Genomic DNA, 24,183 nt, shown 5'->3' on the forward strand with positions numbered 1-24,183 from the left:
CAAATTAATGTGTAAAGACATCATAAAACAACACTTGTTCTGGTTTCCTCTTGGCTCATCTCGTCACTGCTGATTGTTTTCACTTTGGACTGAACCACAAAGCAGACTTGATTCACATGTGGACTGACAAAAAAAGAAAATTTCATTGTAGACAAAATGTTTGGCCAACTGTAAAACTTTTGTTCTTTTCTACTCTCAAAGAAAGATGGACAGTTGAGGAAAAGTAAATTTATAACAGATTTGAAATAGAGAGACGAGTTCAAGATTAGAAAATGAGATTTGGGGAAAGATTTACAGCTTCCTGCAAGACAGACATAGATACAGAATTCTTAGGTCAAAAGAGAGAAAATACTTATATAAATATATTTTCTTTTGTGGCAATAATTAATGATGTGTGGGTACTTATGGCTGGTCAATTTACATCCATTAAAAGTTGTTGTTTTTGCCACTTACAGGCTCAGATTCAGTCTGACACCATTATGGAAAGGATCCCTACAGAGACAGATCTTTTTGTTAAAAAGTAAGGCTGCTTTCAGACCTAGAGTCGTCTCCTTTGGTCTGAATCAGGGACTAATTTTGTTCCAAAGTTGTATAATTGCCTAGAGTTGGTTCATGTTCTCACAGCAGCATTTACAAGCGGACCAGATCAAATGCCTTGTGTGAGAAAGCTGCTCTTGATTGGTCAGAATTTCCATGTGGGAAAAATCCAGGAAGTAAAGCAAACGTTGAAGAAGAGTACACTTGCAAGATAAATGTGACACTTTCTAATGTCACAATGGAGGGACAACTACGCAGGTTGATTTTAGCGCTGCTCATCGTGGACTATATTGCTGTCATTGTTCATTTTAGTCAAACCATACAGTTTGAAAACGAGGCGCGGCTCCAACTAGAAAACAATGTTTTGATGCATTGGATGTGCTGAATGTGCATATTAAGGCAGTACAGGAGGAGGTGCACATTAATAATCCTCCAGGACTGTAACATGCTCATGTTTAACCCAAACAATGTGTCATGTGACTGCAGTTGCTTCACATCCAGGTCGGAACACGTTCTCACCACAAACCAACCACTCCAGAGTTTGTTTGTAACCGGACTGAGACCACCTCTTCAAGAAGGTCTTGGTCTGGTTGTTTTGGTGCACACCTGAGTGTGATTGCTGTGTTCACACCTGCCCAAACGAACCACACTGAGGCGGCAAATGAACTGGAGTTTGATAAAACCGAACCAAACAGGGCAGGTGTCCAAACCAGCCAGAGTTGGATCTTACTCTTTAACAGAAAGGTCTATCTCTGATCTGTCAGACACTTAGAATAACAATCTGAGCCTGTCAGTGGCAAAAACAAGCACTTTTAATGGAGGTAAATTGACTGTGCATAGTTGCCCCGGGTGAGTTCTTTGCAGCCTGTTTCGCCACTACAGGCTGCAACCCTGTCGCTCAATACTGGACCAAGTTTAAAAGTTCCTATTGGACACAAAAACATGGGAAAATGGGGTCCAGGCTGAAAAATACTGAAAATTATTCAAACCTAAAATACAAAGTGTTTCTCGTGGTTTCCCATGACTGCAACATGACCTTAAATGTAAATACTCTGGATTTCATGTTTTGCACATTTTCCCCAGTTGAGAAGAAAACACTGATTTATTGATTTAGAAACTTTAATATGTTGACTAAAATTCAAAATAGTCCTCGTAACGTCTTTGTAATGATGGAACCACCAGTGTGTTTGGCAGAAGCTAATAAAGAGGGATTTTCAAGTTATAAGCGTGACCTTACATTTAACCATAATTCTACCCACATACATGCCAAACCTCAATCTGTATCCTCTTTTAAAGACAACCCCTAATCTAATCTTGATCCTATACTCAAACTATAAACTAACCTTAATCCATAGTTGAATCAAGACCAAACCAAAACAGATTCAAGAACAGAGGAATGGCTGCACTTTCCATCACTTTAGATGCTCAGTCAGACACACACACACACGTTAGGGAGAAATACACATATTCTCACACTCTCAGAAAAAAAGGCCTCAGCAATGGCATGCAGGTCAACAGGAAACAGCCTAAATGATTTTTCTTCTTCCTCAGGAGGGAAAAGAGATGTCTGAGATATGCTCGACCTGCACGGGCAGGTGGTTCTGATAAAACCCCCGGCCCAGGCTGTCCCATGGTGCCACGCCTGCTGAGTACAAAGACGCCCCACTGGGAAGTCCCCGTGTCTAAATGAGAGAGGTCCGGTGCTGTGTGGAGGTTTGCAGTCAGGTCCTTGGAGATCCAGCGGATAGTGTGACTGACCGGGCAGGTGACCCGGATACTGAAACCCCTGTGGAGGGTTGATGTTAGAGTGTGAGAACTGGAGTGGTGGAGTGTGAGATGGCTGTGCACAGTAGTAGTGAAGGTAAGATAAGTGGAGTTGAAACATATCTGATTAATCTATTAGTCGACTAGCAGAAAATGAAACAGCAACAATGTCGATCAATCACTCAAAAATCCAGTTATTTAGGAAGCAAAAATACCAAGTTGTCCTTATTCCTGGCTCTGTAAGTGTGACTGCTGACTGCTTTTCTTTGTTTTACATAATTGAAAACAGATTTTGTTGAATGGGAAACACAAAGCAATTTGAAAACCACACTTTGGGATGTGGGAAACTGTGACGAACACCCCAGGAAGCATTAACTAGTGATTAGCAGGTCAGAGGACTAAATTTAGTTTAAAAGTGAATGCTTTTTTAGGTGTCAGGGTTAAATATAACAGTTGTCTGAACGTTTTAAGTCACTATATTTTCATATGACGCAGGTCCTAAATACACAAAGAAATATAGTCATTGCATTCCTTGTTATCATGTGACTTTGACCCCTAAAAGGCGTTCAGCCTTTAGCTAAAATTATCTTAGTTTAAACCTTGATGCCCCGTAATCATCTACTGTATGCATTGTTATAAAATCTTACTGGGAAAAAAAAAGTAATGGACACATTCATGGATGGATTACTGAGTGGGTCTATTGGGCACAGGCCCAGGGGCCCCAAAGAGTTAGGGGTCCCCTGGCCTCCACCTGCAAAATACCACTCAAATTAACACCAGGAAGAGACACAAAAAGACCACAGAGAGATGCAAAGGAACTGCAAAGAAACACAAAATAACTACAAGGGGGCAAAACAGCAACAAAGGGACACAAAATGACAAAGAAAAAGAAAAATTGACTTAAAAAAGACACAAAATAACTACAAAAAGGAGGAAAACAACAAAAAAAGAGACAAAAAAAATGATGACAAAGACATTAAAATGACCAAAAAGACCCACAAAACCCTCGAAACACAGACATTTATCTTAAAGACACAAAATAGTCACAAACATTGACAAATACAACCAAAATCAGACACAAAATGATGGATAGATTACTGGGTAATGAAAAAAATCGTCAGTTGCAACTACAATCAACCTGGCTGTCTACACACAGAGGCAGCGGCAGGGGGCGCTCGAGCTCCCGCTCAAAAACGCCCCATCACTTCCTGAAAATGTTCTTCTTTTTTAAATTTATTTTTGTTTAAACCAAACGTGTGTATGTTGTTCATATCAATCCATAAATAAGTTTAGTTGTTTCATGTAAATAATAAATAAATAATAATAATAAAAAAATATATATATCTCGATCCTCGGTGTCCTGGTCTTTTGATTGGCTGCTCACATGTCACGTGACAGAGAGTTTGGTTGTGACATTCGGAAGGAAGCTTGACTAGTTAGCTAGCTAACTTACACGTTAGCAAAGAGTAAACAAACAAACACGAAAAAAAAAACTTTTTTGAGCGGTTATTGGAACATTTGTTGTGCCGTTAAAATGCGAGAGGCCGGAAGTTGACTGTGAAACAGAAAAATATCGCAACATTGCCGAGTAAGTGACGATAAACTGTGAGCTGAGCTTCGCCTAGCAACCTAATATACAGTCTATGCTAGCAACGCGCCATATAATATTGACAGGAAAGTAGGAACGGGATTACCGTTACTGTCACTGGAGGTATTTCGACAATATGAGGACGTTTTCCCGGACTTATTCAAGTTGTGTGTGTCTTTTTGACATTTACTCGGTTGTCTGTGAATGGAGCTTTTTGTTTTTTATGTTGGCAAGAGACACACTTGAGGAGGAGCGGCTATATGGAGCTACCTGGCTCTGCTGACCTTTAGCGCCATGAGAGATAAAGAAGTGGACGCTGAGGCTGTGACTGACCGTTTGTTTTGTGTTACCGGTGAGTACATATTTCTTTAAACCGACTTTTAGCTGCCAGTTAAGAACTATAGTANAGATAAATAAGATTTAAACCAGCTCAGTGCAGAACCTTTTAGGCCAATTAAGTGATCCAGTCTCTTTTGTGTTACCGGTGAGTACATATTTCTTTAAACCGACTTTTAGCTGCCAGTTAAGAACTATAGTATTGTGTATTGCGTCATTGTTAATGTGTGTGTCAGGGCTCATCCTCTATGTTGTCTGATTGTTGATAGTTTAAAGTGGTCGGTTGGTTCAGTGTGACGCAGTGTCGCAGTTATATGTGCCTTATAGTCAGTGGTGACAGTGATTCTGTTGGTAGTGATGGTTGTATTGTGAAAGTGGTACTAGTGCATTCAGGGGTGCAGCTCCAAATTATGGGGCCTATGTATAAGCAGTCTGTGGGCCTTCCACTCTTCCTCTTTTGATCCATGTCTCTTTTTCACTACAAAGTCCATGGTTCAGTTCAGTGCATTTCAGTACGCGTTTTTTCTGTTAACACTGAAAAGTTGTGGATGGTACCATTGCAAGAGTTCCTAACTGTCCCCATGTTTGGTCCCCCCTCTGTTGGGGTACCTAACACACAGACCTGGTACTAAAAGGTGGAGCTGTGAAGACTGCAGTCGGTTGATTGGTCAGTAGAAGATGGTCACTCTGCTCAGGGCTGAGTTGTGGCTGGTTTTGAGGCTCATGTAACCACTGTTCATACCATTGTAAGTCTTACATATATTAGTAAACTATAATGGTTTAATGAAAGGATGTTTTGCTGCTTTTCACAGCAGCTGACAGGGCTGACTGCTGGCAACTTTTGAGGTGGAGCGTTAACTTGTAACTTGTAATGGCATCAATTACTTAGGCTTTGATTAATCAGCCCCACTTTCCCCCCACTATGATGCCTGAGTTCATTTTTATAGCACAAAGAATTGATGATGGTGTTAATGTTGTGAGCCGTATCATTTTTGTGTTTCAAAATGCATTGAAAATGTTTTGTGTGGCTTCTGACTGCATAAAAAAGTGATATCCATAATCGTGTTGGGCTGTGGAGTGTTGTTGGATCTGCTGTTGGTGTTGCAGTAATGTTTGTACAGTCTCATAACAGAGAGGCAAAAATACTGTCTTAAGCTCGCTGAAACACGTCATGCTGGTTTGATTTGGACCTCAAAAGAAAAACACCAGACCCTCATTTTATAGCACTAAAAAGTGTAATATAGTAAAAACACACGTACACATTAAGTCATTTGTTTTTCAGGACAAAATGTGTAGCACGTGCTAAGACTAGTTAAGCTCCCCCTTTGCTCCCCGACAACACAACAGTTACTGAAACTATACTGTGTTGTGTTATGTTATACCATAGCAAATACATTCATTGCAATGTACACATTTACTTCGACTACCATTCAGTTTGTAAGTGTGTCTGACTTTGAGGGAGCCTGCATATGAGTGTCAAGAGGCCTGATGTTGGGACTCAGTCTAACATAAAGAGGAGGGGTGTGTGGTGGCAGTGAATGGAGTGTTAGGTGTTGTGGAACGGCACACAGATGCTGGTTGGGTGAGTGATTGGCTGTGGTGAGATGAAGAGGGGAGGTTGTAGGGAGTTGTGGGTCCAGATACAGTGAAACAGGTGTCCCCAGGACTCAAGCAGGAGAAATGAAAATTTGGAACAGGCGGCTCGTTTTCTCCCCTCTCACATTATCTGACTCTGTTGACTTGTGCCAATAAAATATGAGAGTTCTTGATTTCCCACTTTTTCAACACGACATATATGATATGCTGTTTCATTTTTATTTGTTTTGATTCATCAATTGTTTGGATAAACTGTCATTTATTTATCTGTCTTTCAAACTTTGTGCCGGCTAATTTGGAACAATGTTTGTGCACTGCTTGGACAGAGAAGGACTGAATTTGTAGTAGAGTGACATTGTTTCACACCGGAAAAGGGGCAAAAGTTAGTGGGTTCACCTTGTGTCATGTTTTTATTTCTGCTGATGAAAGCTGATTGGAGCTGGAGCTGATAAATACCTGTGACTACTGCAGTCGTTGGTCCTGGGAATGAATGCAGATTGTAACCTTTTCCATTAAAACAAAAACCGGATATTTGTGGGTGTTAGCATTTTTAATGTTTGTCCACTGGAAAAGGGCTTTATATCACATCTTAAATGTGCAACGAAATTGAGAAGCAACAGTTTTGGTACCGCTCTGCCATAAAACATGGGTATGAAAGGTTGTAAAAAAAAAAAAGATGCTCTCTCAATAGTGCAGGTTCTCACCTTTATAATAAGCTACTGATTTTAAACAGTCTTATAATTAGTATGTTCTTAAGAGTTTTTGACTGGGATGCTCTGCAGCCTTTAACCCAAAAAATGGTGGGTCACACAATCCAATCAGGTGTCCTTAAAAAGAAACTAAAAAGCTGAACTTTAACGATGGAAAACTGATGTGATGGACTTGGAGCTACTCCCAGGGAAGTGTAGTTTATTCACAGGCTGACACAAGTAATTTCTACTTGTGTGACTGACAACCCAAGCTGTCCAACCTGTTCCCTCTGAGCTCCCTCTGCCTCTGCCAACATTTCACATCAAAGCTAAACCATTTGCAGGCATTATAGGCACTGTGGCCCAGGTCTGCCCTGAATGAAAGAGTACAAAGCAGAACAAGCCAGAGGTCAGCGCCATACATATAAGGCCATCCCATAAAAACAACAATGCTTATAAGTGTGTGCTTGCAGCAGCGTACCTCCCTTGTCCTTGTCAGGCCTTCAGAGAGGGCATTCAGAGTTTTCCATTCGCCACGCTCATTATTTTCACAGGAAGTTTGTTTAACGGTCAAAGTAGGGACGATGCGAACAACCAGGCAGATTTGAAAATGCAGACCTAATACCCCCGGCTAAATATTCTGGAAAATATTCAGCCCAACACACATGCGTTCTATAAATCACCTTTATAATGCTTGTCACATAAAATGTTACTACGACTGTGGGCTTGAGAGCGTGTCCACTGTGTTAAAACTGGCCTGATTTCAGGACAGCCATGCAGCCCTCGCTTTCCCCCCGCCACCATCAATCTATCTATGGGGGCCATACATGCCCACTGGTGCGTGTCTGAATGCAAGTTTGAGAGTGGCAGCTGCACTCTCTCATGGACCTCACCTGCACTGGCTGGGCAGACGCCAGGGACAGATTCGCAGAAATTTCACGGTGACATTTCTGAAGCCGTCAGTGAGCAAAGTGTGTGACTTATTACTCTGATAAAACAACATTCTATTGTGGTCCGGATAACAGTATTAAACAACGCTTGGGTAATCCCCGGTAACAGGCCTGTTGAAAGCTGAATCACACCCGTGCTCATTGTGCTGCCCAGCAGCTTGGCTGGGATCGCATTGCGACGTGTGCTGAGAGGGGAAAACAGGAAGCCGGGATCCTCTCTTTCCCCTGGTGGAATTAGGAGTGACTGCAGATGATCAGTGAGCTCCTGAAACCCGTGTGTCAAAAACACACACTGACTAAATGCTTGAACTCTGCCAAACCCTCTTTTAAGTCCCTGAAATGCACAGCTGGAGGACATAGCTGTAGATGTGTGTGCTTTGTGTGAATATTTTCAGTGTTTGGTAACAAAAGGAGTTGTATTTGTGTGTCATTGTATAAATCAAGGACGGTCTCTTAACTTACTTTATTAAAATGCATAGCTTGTGTGTGTTTCATGAGGGTCAGCATTATTTACACTTTATTTGCCTGAACTAATTTTGCCTAACTATATTTGAAATCCATTTGTTTGCTAGTTGGCTTCATCTACGTTTCATAGATTGGATAGGTAATCAAGCATTATGCTCCTACATAATTATTTTAAAACAAAAGGTATTAAGACTAGGAGTATTGATATGGGAATATACTGTAGTACTTTCTCTTGTGATACGTTATCAGTGCACTGGCGTCAAATATTGATATTTTTCTAAAATATGCTGGCTCTCCCATGGATTCCCACGCCACTTTGACTTACTAGAGTCAAGGGCTGCCCCCTTAATAGTTGACCAAACGTTACTTGATCAGAAAGGTCATTAGTCGGCAAGAGTTCATTGGTTGCTTAGTCACAGAAAACAACAACAACAAAAAAAACAAAAAAAAACAAAAGTGAAACTCTATTAGGAGCTGCACCTTGTCAAAATAAATCCAAACCTATATGACTGGACCATGTGGGAATTTAATTTGAAGGGACAGACACAGGAAGTGTCCACGCTCAGCAGTCAGACAGGAGTCAGGTTAATTTCCAGGGCTGGTACCTGCGGTTATTCCACAGGCTAGTTAATAACATGTCGGGCAGGAAATCCAAAGTGTGGGATCATTTTGAGAAGGTGAAGGACGAACCCAAGGTGATATGTAAACTCATCTTCATTGGTCGACTACAAACATGACGTATCATCTGAAACATGGAAGTAGCTACATGCCCATTAGCCCACAGCGTCATTAACAGGCGGCTCGCTCAGTGTGTGACGTGCACTTGTAGATAAAATATAGGCCTATATTAATGAAGGTTCATTAGTACGGTTTTGTATTTCTCTGTAATGTAGCACAGTGTTAACAATGTTACTGATACTATTCTTTCTCACACCTTCAACTCAAACCACCAAAATATATCATTTAATCATTAAATTAATATCGTAAACATGCGATGGATAGTGCTAAAGCGACAAACAAACTAATGTCATAACTACGAAAGCACGAGAAGTTAAAGCTGGCATTACAAAGACACACACATGGTCAGACAGGTGGACACCCAGCATCCACCTGCAGCTTTCCCTTTATGGTGACTTTTAAAGGAAACTGTAAAGGTTTCATCAGGCAGAAGCTCTTCACCAGCAGCACTTGTCCTCTCAGTCATGATGGCAGGTGTCGTCATTGTGCTGCCCAGTTGTCAATTTCTTTAAAGTCTTTGAATGTCTGCATTTACAGTGTGTAATGTAATGTATGTATAGCCTCTTCTGCCGCTCTCACACACACACGAGTGTGTGAATCAATCTGTATGTGAAAGAGTTCAAGTTCAGATGGCACATGTACAGTTTATGAACCCCCCCCCCCCCTCACCCCCCCCACAGTCTAATCCCTCACACCTGCTCCATAAAGGAATGCCAAGTTAAATTTACTACCGCAAGTAAAGACCCAGTGGAAAGGAGATTTTAATTGAGGATGGCTCTGTGTGGCATATAACACAATTGTATGTTAAGTTTATTGCAGTTACTTTTAAATCAGGTCTTAGTCTCAGGAGCTAGATCGAAAAGAGCTGTAAATCATTATGAAGTCTGAGAATAAATAAATGTCCTGCAGCTCTAACCTTTTCACTTCTCTTTTATATTCTATTACAGAAATTCAACAAGAAGGTCAAACAAATCTTCTATACTATACTTGCATTTGTATTGTACACACTGTTTGCTAATATTTATTACTTAACTGAGAAGCCAGCAGACTACTTTATGATAATTTAAAGGATTAGTTCACCCAAACGTCAAGAAGACTTATGTGAGCCTTATTGATCTGCAGCCATACCGATAGTTTTGGTTTTACACACCGAGGTTTGAGATGTAAGTCTCAGAGATTTCGGCTGCCACCCACATTGATGTTTATTGGAGTTAGTATTTCAGTTAAACTCTGCCAAAGAAAGTGTGCAGTGTTTTGCAACTTCTGCAAAAGGGAAAAACTGTTGGGATAACATAACAGGCAAAATAGGGACACACTTGCTGTATTATAATAGAGCAAGTACTCAACATTTGATTTTGTTGTTTGCTACTGAGGCCAGCTTTAATGTCTTAGTCATTACTGATGTAACCTCTAACATTAAGAGTCAGTATAAATCACAAAATACACAACAAAAACTCCATATATGTGAATGTGTGATAGTTGTGGTATAATAACAGCTTGTCACAGGCTACAGCGTGATGATTAGAGGAGAAATGGCAGAGCATAAAGGTCCAGGTGGGAAAAAAACCAACTCAATCATTTAGGATTTTGTTAAAAGAAGATCATCTGTTGATTTATATATTATTATTTACTGGTAACACTGTGAATGTTCAAGATTTAAAAAAAAATCCTTGTTATCTCTCTGTTTATCCATGGGTTACTAGACATGAACTAAACAAAGTGGTTGCTATGTGACACACCAGTGCTCTTACGAGTAAATGAACAGTTTTGTGGTCTGCTGTGAGCAGCCATGTCTGTTGTCCAGATTGAGACCTCACGCTCAACCACAGCATGGGCAACAGGTTGCCAGAGCTGCTCTGCCCTGCCTGGCACTTAATCCACTTAAAGCCAATTACAACACCATTACTGTGATCACCTTCCCGACAATGACAATGGAGGCTGTGGTGGAGGGAGCCAGAGAGCAGGACACTCCCCAAGCTCTGCCTCTCTGTAGGAGCTCTGTGCTTCATTCTTTCCCTCCCACGCTGCTGTTATCTCAATTAGTTGCAGCAGCGCTGATTGATAAAATCACTGTTGTGGCTACAGAGAGGCAAAAGGTGTGGACGGATGAGTTCCTACTTTGGTTAAATGAGATTTAGAAAGAGTTTTGTGGGGCTGCTTTGAGGTCAAAGGGCAGATGGTTAGATAGATGAATGCCTGCCACACTTTGACGCTTTAATTAAATTTAAACAAGAGTCAGAAAGTGTTGGGTTTGTGTTAAGCTGCTGTCACAGGGTAACATCCTCCTGACTGAAGCACTGCTTAATGAAACAAAGCATAGACTGCCATTTTCTGTTAAGGTAGATATCAGTGGGACTCTCGCTATTTGTCTAAATTTTAGTTTCATCATATCTCACGTGCTATACTATGCAGCCATAAACATTTTAGTGAGCTACAGGATAGGCACCATGAAGATTAAATGTTCTGAACATGGGATGGACGTATCACAAGAGACATGGATGTATTAGCCCGAATATAAAAGATTATAATGGACCACAATGGTAATGGACTGTATTTACTTAGCTTTTTTATCCAGAGTGTTTTACAGTTTGCCTCTCATTCACACATTTATTAACAGAGCAGAAGGCTGCAGCTTAACTGTTGTGAGGAAAGCAATGATACCACTTTACCTGCTGAGCCACAGTAATTGTAAGACCTTTTTCTTTTGCATTACTTGTGTTTGGATGAAAACAGTTTGAAGATGTAAAATATTTAAGATCTTTTTAATTTATTGTTTTGTTTAATAGGGTGTATATTTCAGGGTATTTGATAACAATATTGATAAGACAAAATTTGTAAAACAAAATATTTATTAATTAGTTTAAGGACACAGAATTGCAACAAAATAAGGGACAGTTTTTCAGTTTTCCTTCAGATATTCAGTAAAAACTAAAATGATCTCTCATTTCTTTAGTTTGTGAACAACAACAGTAACTCAGAGTGAGATTCAGATTCTGTTACAATATTAATAGTTCAACTAAATAAAATCTACCACAAATTACACATTTAAACAGCACCTAAATACAAAAACTGTCCCCTGTGATCTATTCAATTCAATTCAGTTTTATTTATAAAGCCCAATATCACAAATCACAATTTGCCTCACAGGGCTTTACAGCATACGACATCCCTCTGTCCTTTGAACCCTCACAGCGGATAAGGAAAAACTCCCCCCAAAAAACCCTTTAACGGGAGGAAAAAAAAAAAAAAAAAAATCAACAATAAACAACAATAAATCAACAGGTGATTTCCTTTGTTTAGCAAAATCCTAAATGATTGAGTTGTTTTTTTCCCCACCTGGACCTTTATGACATACAGTATGTTGCAGTGATCAATGGATCAGTTGCTTAAATATGTATATGAATTTCAACCACAAAATGCGAACTGCGACTGCTCTATTTCCTCCCTTGGAGGAAAAATTGGCGGAGCATTGTTCCGGTGCGCTCCGCCAGCACTACACCTGTGCTTCTGAGACATTGCAAGCTAGCTGGAGGAGATGGGCATCCAGTGTACGTTCATGCAGTGCTAAGAGAAAATTTAAAAAACTCAGACAACAGTACAAGAAAGTTATTGACCTTTGGTTCACAAGCATAAGTGCGTGCGTGATCAGTTAAAGACACACCTTCAAGCAGGTAGTCCTTGTGTTTGGAGACCCAAGTCCTTGCTGCACTGGGCAGACACTCTGAGTCAAACTGAGCCAAGCCAAACCAGTATATGTGTATGTAAAAACTCCACTACTGTTTTAAAAGTAACAATATTCAGCTATTGCATTCGACTTTGTCACTGTTGAATAATGTGTTTTGTTTTTTTGTAATCTAAAAACCAGCCGCAGATGCTCTTCCCAGAATTACTAATGGGGGTCAATAAATCCAGCAGCTGAGCGTGGACCTCCAGCGGTCTTTATTAAGAGATACGGAAACTGTTTTATGGTCGCTCATGTGACACATTCAAGTACGTGCGTGTGTGAAGTACAGTAGACAGACAAAGACAGAGTGTTTGTGTGTCATCATACATATGGTGAGCACACACACAGGCATTCTCTAGCATCGCATACAGTATTACACATTGATTTAATTACACAGGAAGTAGGCCCTGTGACATTCTTCTCCTTATTTACGATGTGTTGCGGCCGTTTACGTCTAAACCAACCGAGAGGGGGAAACCCAGGGCAGCAGTTAGTCAGGAATTCAAACCACTTGTGTCGGGAAAACACTTCATTACTGTAAAGGCTAACTATCAAAACAAAAACAAAGGCACTTAGAATTAACAAATTCATGAGCAAGCAATAATGCAGAGGTGTCGTCTCATAAGAAAATAACTTACTGTCTGATTAGGACACCCTGGGGTGCATTACTGTTCCTTTACCTTTAAAGAGGCTTTGTTTAGATCATCATCTAACTTCGTAAAGGTTTTTCTTTTCACTTTGTTAGTCAGAGTTTACAGCATTGGTAAGGTAGCATTTATAACAATGGCTGTTGCTATGGTTACCTACCATTTTACCTGTGTTTCGCCAAGTTCCACCTTATTGTGCTATGATTGGTGTGTCTGACCTTGACACACTGACGCGATGAGTACTAGCCAATCACAGCACGGTAGGGTGTGTGCACTGATTTAAAATGGAGGTAAAGGCCCTGATCACACAGAAAGCATTTTACAGGTTGCAAAACACAAGACGCACCACACTTCTTTTTTTCTTTAAATTGAATGCCCCTAGTAACAAAAGAAAAGCCCCATCACCTCCTTACCCTAACCTTCCTGTGCGATCAATCTACCATTTACTTATTTTTATTTATTTCATAGTAATTAGTATCTAGTCCCTCAGATGTTGAGGCAGAGGGTGCTGTCTGTAGCGCTGGTTGAGGGTGAGAGGCTGTCAGCAAATAGTTTGTTGGGCACAGGGAAGCAGAGATCTGTGTGGGTACATGAGACCCTATAAAAGAGGGTGGATCACGGGGAGTCCCACCAGTTGGTCCAGGAGCTTCACCTCGATGATGGCTGTATCTAGGCATGTTTTAGGATGACAACCTGCTGTCTATCGTTGGGCCTATGAATACTAACTACAGGGAGTCCATTGGTCCTGCTGAGGGACTCACAGACTCCACAGAGGGATGGTGCTTACAGGCAGAAGGAGAAGTGAACTGTATGCAAGTACACTACAGACTGGAGTTTCTGACAACTAGATTAATTTGGTTGGTGTAATAAATTACAGACATCTGGCAAACTGGAGATTTCCAATGTAAAGAAAGCAAACATGTTGTAAACAGTTGTCTATATACTGAAGCAGACACAGAGCCATTTTATCATCCCCTTGGAGTCATCTTTATGGCCAATCAAGTCCAATACTCACTCAGCTTGTGCTTCTGGACAGGTACTCTACTCAACATATGGCTCATTGAGGCATTTGTTTTCCAGAAACAGCTGCAAACTAGTTTATATGTACTTACAGTAGTAAAAATATTAGCCAACAGCTGCTGATATGCTGCATAGAAATCCTGAATTAGGCGTTAATACTTAAATGATTATATACTTTTAGAGGATTATAAATATGCCCAATGAAGTCCGGCCTTTGTCTGTCTGTGCCTAGAGTGGTACATTAGGTCTTAGCTAAAACCACTGGCACAAAATCAGGAGAAATTCATTCAATTGGTTTTACATTTTTATTTGTACATTTATGTCAGCAGGACTCAGCAAAGACTTCATGGGTGCCAATACATTGTGCACGTCCCTGTGGTATAAAGCAGTGAAGGGTCTCATCTTGCTTTAGGTTAAAGTTAATGCAACAGTTTTGGAACAGTGAGACATGCTCCTCAGATGCCTGGATGTCCCAGTGTAATTCTATATTTCTTTTTTTTATCTCTAGTGAGTGAGTTGCCAGCTTTAGTTGTATAGGTTACAGAGCAAGCACGCTGAGAGCTATCTAGTTACCACTGCCTGTGTGTGTGTGTGTGTGTGTGTGTGTGTGTGTGAGTGTGTGTGGGGTGGGGAGGGGCAGGCGGAGCGTTTGTTGAGTGGAAAATGGCCTCTAAACTCCTCTACTCACCTTTCGCAGTGACAACATTTAGCACAGTGTGCAGACCCCAAACACCCCTCCCTCACCCACTCGCCACCCTATGCTTCGTACCCATCTCCCCCCTTATCCACGTTTCCCTTTCTTAAGGCTTCACAACCTGTTTTTGGAGTGGTAGACGGATAAAGTGATTTTGCAGGAGTAAATGCCCTTCAACAGATGGTCAGACATGAGAGGGAATGGTGGGTGGAGGCGGTGATGGTTGTGGTTTACAGTCGGGGTCCTGGACCAGCCCCCACTGCGGTCGAATGTGACAAAATGCAAAGTGGAATTCGCCGGCCACTCCAGTCCAGAATTGGCCCACGGAAAGAGCATGTGAGAGGCACGATGGCATGTCCTTCGCGGTCCGGGCGAGCTTGGGTGACAGCTGCGATGTTTATAGGCCAGCTTCGATGACAGTCAGGGGGGGACGGCTCGGCTCTTTTCAGACAGGAATTAGGTTTGTCATCAGATTCTAAAATCCTTCTGATTTATGACATTTCCACTCCTGTTTTCCCTCCTACCCCTTTGACCCCCACCGAGAAACGCCCAGCGGGGAGACGATGACATTCGGCAAAACTGTTTGTTTGTTTACCTCTTACTTTCACCACAAAGGATCGATTTTCCCACCCACGCATACATGCACCATGCTACAACACCCACGCCACATCTAGCTGTGCTGTTGCTTTGTTGGGAATGCATGCTAAAATGATTCATTACACTTAAATAAAATAATTTTTAGTGTAGTCATTTTGGTAAACTTTGTTTAGATTGTTGTTGCTCTCATAGTGAAATGACTCCACTCACACTTATTTTTAGATTCACCACCTCAAGTTGTTTGTCCCAGCAACCAGCATGTCTGCCCTGAGCAGCTGCTGCTGACTTCCTTGTGATTATGAAACAATAGGTATATTAAACAGGTGTTTTATAGCTTGTGAGAGTGATATCATACTTTGGCTGTTAAGTGTATGGACATGAGCTGGGTGAAGAACAGCAGAAACACCAGTCCAGTTAGGTTTTTTTTTAAATAGAAATAAGACCCATTTAGACCAATTTCCATGTCAGTGCCCATGTTCATCAAATAAAAAACTCTCATTTGTAAAATACGAAGTGGGTTATCAATATTAATTGGATTACAGACGATAGACTTATCAACTAAAAGTGTCTGCTTTACGCAGCAGCAGCGAGTCTCAGCACAGAGCTATGGCTGCGGTTGATGGGTGACCGCGGTGAGCTCAGACAGAAGCAAGCGGGGACCTCATGCGCAATGCAACATTTATAGACATGCTACTGGGGTGACTACAATCCGAATGTTGAAGAGACTAAGAAGATAGAGGCAAAAGTGGTCACCCCATGAAAGAAGAAGGATATGAGGAGGAGGAGGTAGCTGCCAGTGAGCCTGAGCTGCAGCCCCTATCCAAAAAAGAAAAAATTAAGCAAGCTCAATAAAAAGAAAAGCATGCGCTGCCACAGCCACACCAAGTGTTTCTGTTCCACTTTGTTCAAAGTAAAGGGAAGATGGGAAGATCTAAAAATCTAGCATTAAAGATCAAAGTAAATGCTCTCCAGAGATCAAGCATCATTGACGAATATCTTTTCTTGTAAAATGTCCGGCATAATTGGTAACACAGTGTTGTCACAAGTTTTTTTAACCATTGGGAAAATTTCCTCACCATCGCAGTCCAACCACTAGAAACCTCTCTCATATCCCATCCAGCCTTTGGTCAGGTGTGGACCTGTGGTCTGACAGGTTAGATTTTTAAAGCAGGCTGAACTCAGAAAGATTTGAGATGTATATATATATATATATATCTATTTTGAATAATTAAAGGTCTATTTAGATTAACCTCAATATGACTTTGTATCTACACACTATATACAAATGTCTGTCCTGCTGCATTCTCTGGAGAAGAAATACCTTTTTGAATAGCACCTCTGCTTCATGCCTGCACTAAGTGAAAATAAATTTGTTGCTATATAAGGAAATGAAAAAACAAAAACCTACATTTGAAGTAAGAGTAAAATCAGCATGAAGCCTGGTTCTGCTTCACATCACCACCAGCTGTTTCCATACCAACAGCTTAACGGTGCCTACATAGCATCTGTGGGTTGATGTTGCTTTGATATTTTACAGTTTGGGCCCAGCTGAATGACACTGACTGAACAGGTACAGCCCCAGTTTCTTTGATACCTGCGAATAGTATGTACAGAATATGTAGGCACACAGTTTGTGTTTATAAGAAATTAAGTTTGTTGTTAGTCAGGAAACAAAAACTCTCAGTTAGACTTAGAGAATTAGAATGGGAGAATGGTTGTGTTTACATATATGGCAGATATTAATTGCAGATCTGTGACTGAAATGCAAACTCCTGTGTCCTGCATGAAAAGCACACATGCTACACCACCACCCCAACCTCTACGCTCTTATCTCATTGTCATGCAACATAAGGGCTAGGGCATGAGACTTGCTTCGAGGTTTCGGTTCTCTCGCTCTGACAGACACATTTGTGTGAGCGAGAGAAGAAAGACTTACAAATATGATACGTCACACACACACTCCGATCATCCAGATCACTCTCTCTTGAACTGTAGCAGGAGAGTTGTGTTTCTCATTTGCAGGGCTCCAGAATGCTGTTATTTAGTTGCATTTTGCAACCATGGAGCACCACTATGACTTGCTAATGTTATTAATGCATGGACTGGAGAGCTGCTAGTTGGTTTCCAGCTTACAGTAAAAAAAAAAAGTGTGGCAAGTTTAACTTTATGAGATAACGATATTGTGAGCAGAGAAAGCGTGTCTTTGTACCTGACCTGTAGCGCTCCAGATTATGACTATTTAGTCACATTTTGAGACCACGGAGCACCATTGGAACTTGCAAATACTATTACTGTATGAACTGGGGAGCTGTTTGTGTTTTCCCAGCTCACAGAAAAAAAAACTTCTCGTTTTAAGGCGCAGCAACAGTTTAAATTTGTGCTAACTGCTAATATCTGACTGTTGACTTCCTGCCTGAGACGAGCTGGTTGCTTCAGAATAAAAGCACCAGTGGTTTTGCTTCGATTTATTTAATCATAACAGTCCTTTATTTAGCTTTTTATGACAGCAACTACTTTATGTAACTTTATCGTAACTGTAGTTCATTTAATAATTTGCATTTTAGTAGTTTACAGCACTTTGGAGAATTGGATTTCAAATAGCATCACAGCATGATATATAGTAGTATAGTGTATCGCAATGTAGTCTAAAAATATTGCGATATTATTTTTAAGCCACATCGCCCAGCCCTTATAAGAGCATTAGAAGTAACTCTTAAGGTGCAGCATCATCCAACATGAGCAATATCCCTGGGATCCCTTATCCTGTGATGAGCAAAGTTTCCTTTTTCAGTGGCTCCAAAGCTCTCTCATCCACTGAACCCCCACCCGGATTTCCCAATTAACAGAGATTATCTAAACCTATCATTTACATAGAAACCTCCTCTTGATGATCAGACTGATTTAGAGATTACACTTAGAGCAATGTGTCAGTTGACCAGGGAATGAAATGACAAAATATCTTGCCTGACAACAAATTAATGAGGAGATTATGTGTGGAACATCTCTTTTAATAGGAGAGTGTCATCAATACCAGGAGGGCTGTGTGACAGTGCAGTTATGTGGGGAGGCAGTTTTACAGGATGCACCCAGACACATCACCAGGGGGGAGGGTGGGGGTTATTTTAGGAAGCAGCATTTGAGAAATAACTGTGAAATTGTTGGTTTCACGATACAAAGTCAAGGCTGGGTTCAGAGACTATACAGTTTCTCCTTGTCTAGCGTTATGTTCAATCATAAGGTTGATTTTCAGTTTGATCTTTGCAATAACCATATATCAGCAACTTACATTGATATACGACAGATTAAGATTTTAATAAATGTAAATGTAATTTGTACACTGTGTGGATCTCATGGTTTTGCAACAAAATGAGATCAAACTTGTGGATATTCTGCATTTGATCTATTAGGTATCGAGTATTAAATCAGTATTGTACTGCTAAACTTGTTATTGTTGTCAAAGTCAAAATTTTGGTATCTTGAAAACACTATTACAGTGAATATAGCGAGCTACACTCATCAGGTAGACAGAAACACAACTCCAAATAAATGCCACTGTTGCTCTGCGTCTTCTGGGTATGAAATTTGGCAGTTGTTTGCAAACACTCCTTGCAACCAAAAAGGGTGATGATACTGTACTCTAATGTACGCTGCCCCAAAGTTGAATCAACTTTTATTTATTTATTTTAATTTTTTGAAACAGGTTGGTAGGGAAACAAGGAAGTCAGGATTTGATTTTGCTGATGCCACCATTTCTGCTACACCAGTAAAACTTTACGCAGCATGGGAAACTGATCGTTATCTTCAGCGTTTCTGTATTTCAAAAGGAGATCAAGCTGGGCGGCATTTCCTCACATCTTAAAAAAATGACACCCAGCTATGTGACACTTCCCCTCTCCTTATCATGGGAATTTATAAGCTCTCCTCCGCACCAGGTGCACTGCTGACTGGGGAATGCACACACACACATGCAGATATACACTCACAGTGCAGACATATGTCATTCACATGAATCCACACATTTAAAAATGTATGTACAGCCTCTGACATATCTACATGTTACACAAAGACCCCCTGGCACTCACGCACACACACACATTTTGCGTATATAGTATTGAATCCACATAATTGTACACATGTACAACCTCAAATATACCTTCTCTGTGCATGTATAAATAATATTCACAGACAGTGCACCAGTCTGTGTCCCAGTGGACAGGCCTATTGTCCCTCCAGCTCACACCACCCTGGTTCTCCATTCTCTCTCGTCCTGCTGTTAACGCAGAGAATTTCACAAGCTGTAAATTCAGAGCAGATATATAAATCACAGAGGGCACAGCTCTGGGGGGGCATGACCTGCAGACTTTTGCCCCAAGGGTCACTGGTGCTATTCCAAACCCAGTCGAGCTCTTCAACTGCTGATGGGAAGACATGGAGGGTGGGGGAGAGGAGGAGGTCACTGTACAGAGGGGGCGGTCATCTGGTTGGGTACCTGCAAAAAAGTTTATTTGTGTGTGGTATTTGTCTTAATTTTATTTCAGGATTCTTGGGTCAGATCGCAGGCGCACAGCTTGTCTGTGTGTGAAGCTGTTTATGTGGAGGTATTTTAAATATTATTTAATTTAATTATATTAACCGGTTTAGTGAAAATGCATGTGTTTGGGAAGTACTGAGCATACTACTGAAGAAATGAGACTTGATGTATACTGCATGAGTTGTGTGAGAGTTTAATAACAGTTGTTTTGATGTAATTTGCTGTTGTTAAACGTGGACCCCTATGACTTCATTTCATCAAGAATAAGGGCTGCCCTCTAATAGTTGACCAAACAGGAGTCACGTTACAAACCAATCACAGCCAACAGATATCTTTACTGTCTTCTGAAAATATTCAGGTTGATAAACATGGAAAACATGTCGGGCAGGAAATCCAAAGTGTGGGATCATTTTGAGAAGGTGAAGGACGAACCCAAGGTGATATGTAAACTCATCTTCATTGGTCGACTACAAACATGACGTATCATCTGAAACATGGAAGTAGCTACATGCCCATTAGCCCACAGCGTCATTAACAGGCGGCTCGCTCAGTGTGTGACGTGCACTTGTAGATAAAATATAGGCCTATATTAATGAAGGTTCATTAGTACGGTTTTGTATTTCTCTGTAATGTAGCACAGTGTTAACAATGTTACTGATACTATTCTTTCTCACACCTTCAACTCAAACCACCAAAATATATCATTTAATCATTAAATCCATCCGTCCATTTTCATCCGCTTATCCGGGGCCGGGTCGTGGGGGCAACAGGCCAAGCAAAGCACCCCAGACATCCCTCTCCCCGGCAACACTTTCCAGCTCCTCCTGGGGGACCCCAAGGCTTTCCCAGGCTAGACGAGATATGTAATTCCTCCAGCGTGTTCTGGGTCTGCCCCGGGGCCTCCTACCAATGGGACGTGCCCAAGCCACCTCAACTGACCCCTTTCGACGCGAAGGAGCAGCGGCTCTACTCCAAGCTCCCTCCGGATGTCCGAGCTCCTCAACCTATCTCTAAGGCTGAGCCCAGCCACTCCATGGAGGAAACTCATTTCCACCGCTTGTATCCGCAATCTCATTCTTTCGGTCACTACCCAGAGTTCATGACCATAGGTGAGGGTTGGGACGTAGATGGACCAGTAAATTGAAAGCTTTGCTTTCTGGCTCTGCTCCCTCTTCACCACGACGCCCGCATCACTGCAGAAGCCGCACCGACCCGCACTGATAATTAAATTAATATCGTAAACATGCAGGCTACTAGTCGACTAATGGCCCTAAATGATGACTATTGGTCGACTAGGAAAAATTCTTAGTCAGGGGCAAGAATGTTCACCTTTTTTGATTCTTTTTCGTTCACTGTGGAGGCATGCCAGAAAAACACAGTTTTCTTCTCAAATTCAATGTAACGTGGGGTGAATGATGTACAAAGATCATTTGGGGATGAAGTTTTTCCTTTAACAGATGGTTGTTGAGGTAGAAACTGACGTAATGCAGTTTTTAGTGCACATATTGTATGAACACCAGAGATGGTCAACTATGGAAGAGTGTGCAGACAAGGCCATCCCAAGTAGATAAAGTTACAGGTCTGAAGTCAGATTTGTTTCCAATCTGTAACCTGGCAGTGTGCCAGTTAACTATAACAAGCTACATGTGGAACCAAATATACAGAGTAAGCCTCTATCTATGATTCAGACCAAAGAAAACAAACTGGAGCTGTGATCAGACACCAGCAGAAGTTTGGGATTGTCTAAGGCTTGATGGCCGGGCACATGGCTTGGCTGCTGACGTTTGTTTTCCTCAAAACCTCTGTGTTGCAACAAGATGCCCTGTCCTCCCCTCCTCCTCTCCCCCTTCTGATCTGCTCCTCTCCCACTGATCCATCATCGGATGACAGTATGTGTCCATAGCTGAATTTCTGCTCCACAAATAGCCCAGCCAGACAAGCCTCACTTTTTTGAGCCTCTGCAATCTCCTGCTATCTACAGCAAGTCATGCGTTACGTGTGCTGGTCTGCGGACGGCAACGCGGGCGAGCACGGCGACCCCTGTTGCTGCACTAGCCCACCCCCCACGCCAGGATATTTTAGGCTCACAACCCCCTTCTCTCTCTCTCTGTCTGTCCTCCTCTCTCTTTCTCCTGTTTCTCCCTGTTTGTGCTACGTCTCACCCTCCTCTGCCCCCCGTCCACTCGTCATTAATCATCCCCTTGCTGGAGGTGAAAAAAACAAACAGTACCCCCTCTAGGACACAAGGGGCAATTTTCGAGTGGTGGCAACAACTTTGCGACTTTTCAAAAATATTCTTTCCCCAGCAGGAGGTTTCCAGTTGGCTATGAATCTGCCAGCTGACAAAAGTTAGCACTCAGCGGAGTCTGTCAGTAACCTCAGCCCCTGTCTGACGCAGAGACATCCACACCAACAATTAGAACTTAATAAATCAGTTCCCTGTTTTAACACCTTGATTCTTCACACCAAGGGGTGCCTCTGGAGCATGATGTCTTGGTTGGAGATGTCTCCTTTGCTAATTAACTCTTCTGGCGGGTGGGGCAGGAGCAGAGAGGACTTTGGCTGAGGGGAAGTTTTAGGATTGTTAGAATGGTTAGGACAGATGTATCAATGTATGATCTGTTTCTTATCATTAAGACCTGCTAAGTGCATCAGAGTTGATAAAAATACTTACACTATAATAAGCATACCAAAGAAATTATTTAATTGCTGAGAAAAATTAGACTGTCTCTAGGCACAGTTAGAGTGATAATACACTGTGAACCATTTGAGTTAGGGATGTCACTTACAGTTAATTTTGCTTTCAGTTGTTTAACAACCATTTACTGATAACTAAGTGGTTAATTTTTAAGATTAAAAAAATGCAAAATGACATGAAATGCAAGGGGAGCTTTCTTGTTGGTCTGGCTCTTCACTGACTCAATGAGCATCAGTGCTGCATTACAAAGCATTATGCATTTAAAGGTGGTAACATTTATTTATTTATTTTTGCCGTAAATGTCTTGGGTTTCATTTTGTTTTCTGTTGGTTTCGCTGACAGACAGCTGGCTAGTTGGGTTAACAAACAAAAACATGGTGTCCTCTGCCCACCTTCTGGTCTCCACTGGTTAGCTAGCGCTGCACACTGGCCAGGCAGGAGCTAGGTTGCGGTGCTGCTCAATTGGTGCTTACTGCTGGTACTGCCATTCCGACCCATAGTGGTGGGACGATGTTGTTGCGGAAACATGGTGGCTGCCCTTCAGTCTTCCAGGTTGTGAGTAAGCAGCTTAATTTTAAACCGCAAAACCTCTTTATCATTAAGTATGCTAGAACCGCTAGCCACGCTGATGCCACTAATGGTGCTAACAAAGCTTAAATGGGATAACATAGTTTGAAATGCTAAAAGGGTTTGGCTTCTTGAGAGACCTCAGGGTGGGCACATTGTTTCCACAGCAGCGCCACCATGGGTCTGGACGGCGTTAACAGTGGTAATCACCAAATAAGTGTTGCTAGCCACCTCACACCTGGCCCAGGTGGTGTGCAATACAAATCAGCGGTGGCTGGCTTACCAGTGTAGCAAGAAAATATCATTAGCTTTGTTGTGGTACGGTGTAGTGCTTGTAGTAGTACTACTGCTAAACTGAAGAGTAGCATTATTAACCTATAGACATGCGTAACCGGTCAAAAATGTTTGCGGCAGTTAAACGATTAACCGTTAACCATTGACATCACTAATTTGACTATTAAATACCTAAAGGGTTAGTTTGGGATTTTTTGAAGTGGGGTCATATGAGGTACTTAGAATATAGTCAGTGTATTATCTTCGTTAGATCGTGGCCAGCGCACCCTCAGTTTGGAATAGCAGGCAGAAGTACCACCAGGGAAACTCAGCATTATATTGCTGTGGACGGGGGTTGACATCAGAACAATTTTAGCCACCTTAAAAGAGGCCCAATTGAAACAATCACTATCAGTCTAAGTGGACACTATATGGAGGATTTTTTCACTGCTTTACCTCACCTTCAGACAGCACCTTTCTTTGGCACTACATTTTATCAACCATGAAACTTTTGTATTACTGTGCTTCCACTGCTGTGCACTGTATTTCTCTGCAGAGTCAAAGTCAAAATGAGTGACTACGACAAAACTCTGTTCACTGTGGCGACAAGGATACCTTTATGAACCAGAGTATACAGAAGAAGAACTGTTGGAGAAGGAGATTGAACGGGACAAACAGAAAGAGGAGCGACCTCTGTGGAACCTGGAGGCCAAGAAAGAGCACAAGTTACCTAGTGGTGCTGATGTGTGAACTGTAAATGATGCCGATG

Source organism: Epinephelus moara, chromosome 7 (assembly GCF_006386435.1).
Source record: "Epinephelus moara isolate mb chromosome 7, YSFRI_EMoa_1.0, whole genome shotgun sequence".
NCBI lineage: Eukaryota > Metazoa > Chordata > Actinopteri > Perciformes > Serranidae > Epinephelus > Epinephelus moara.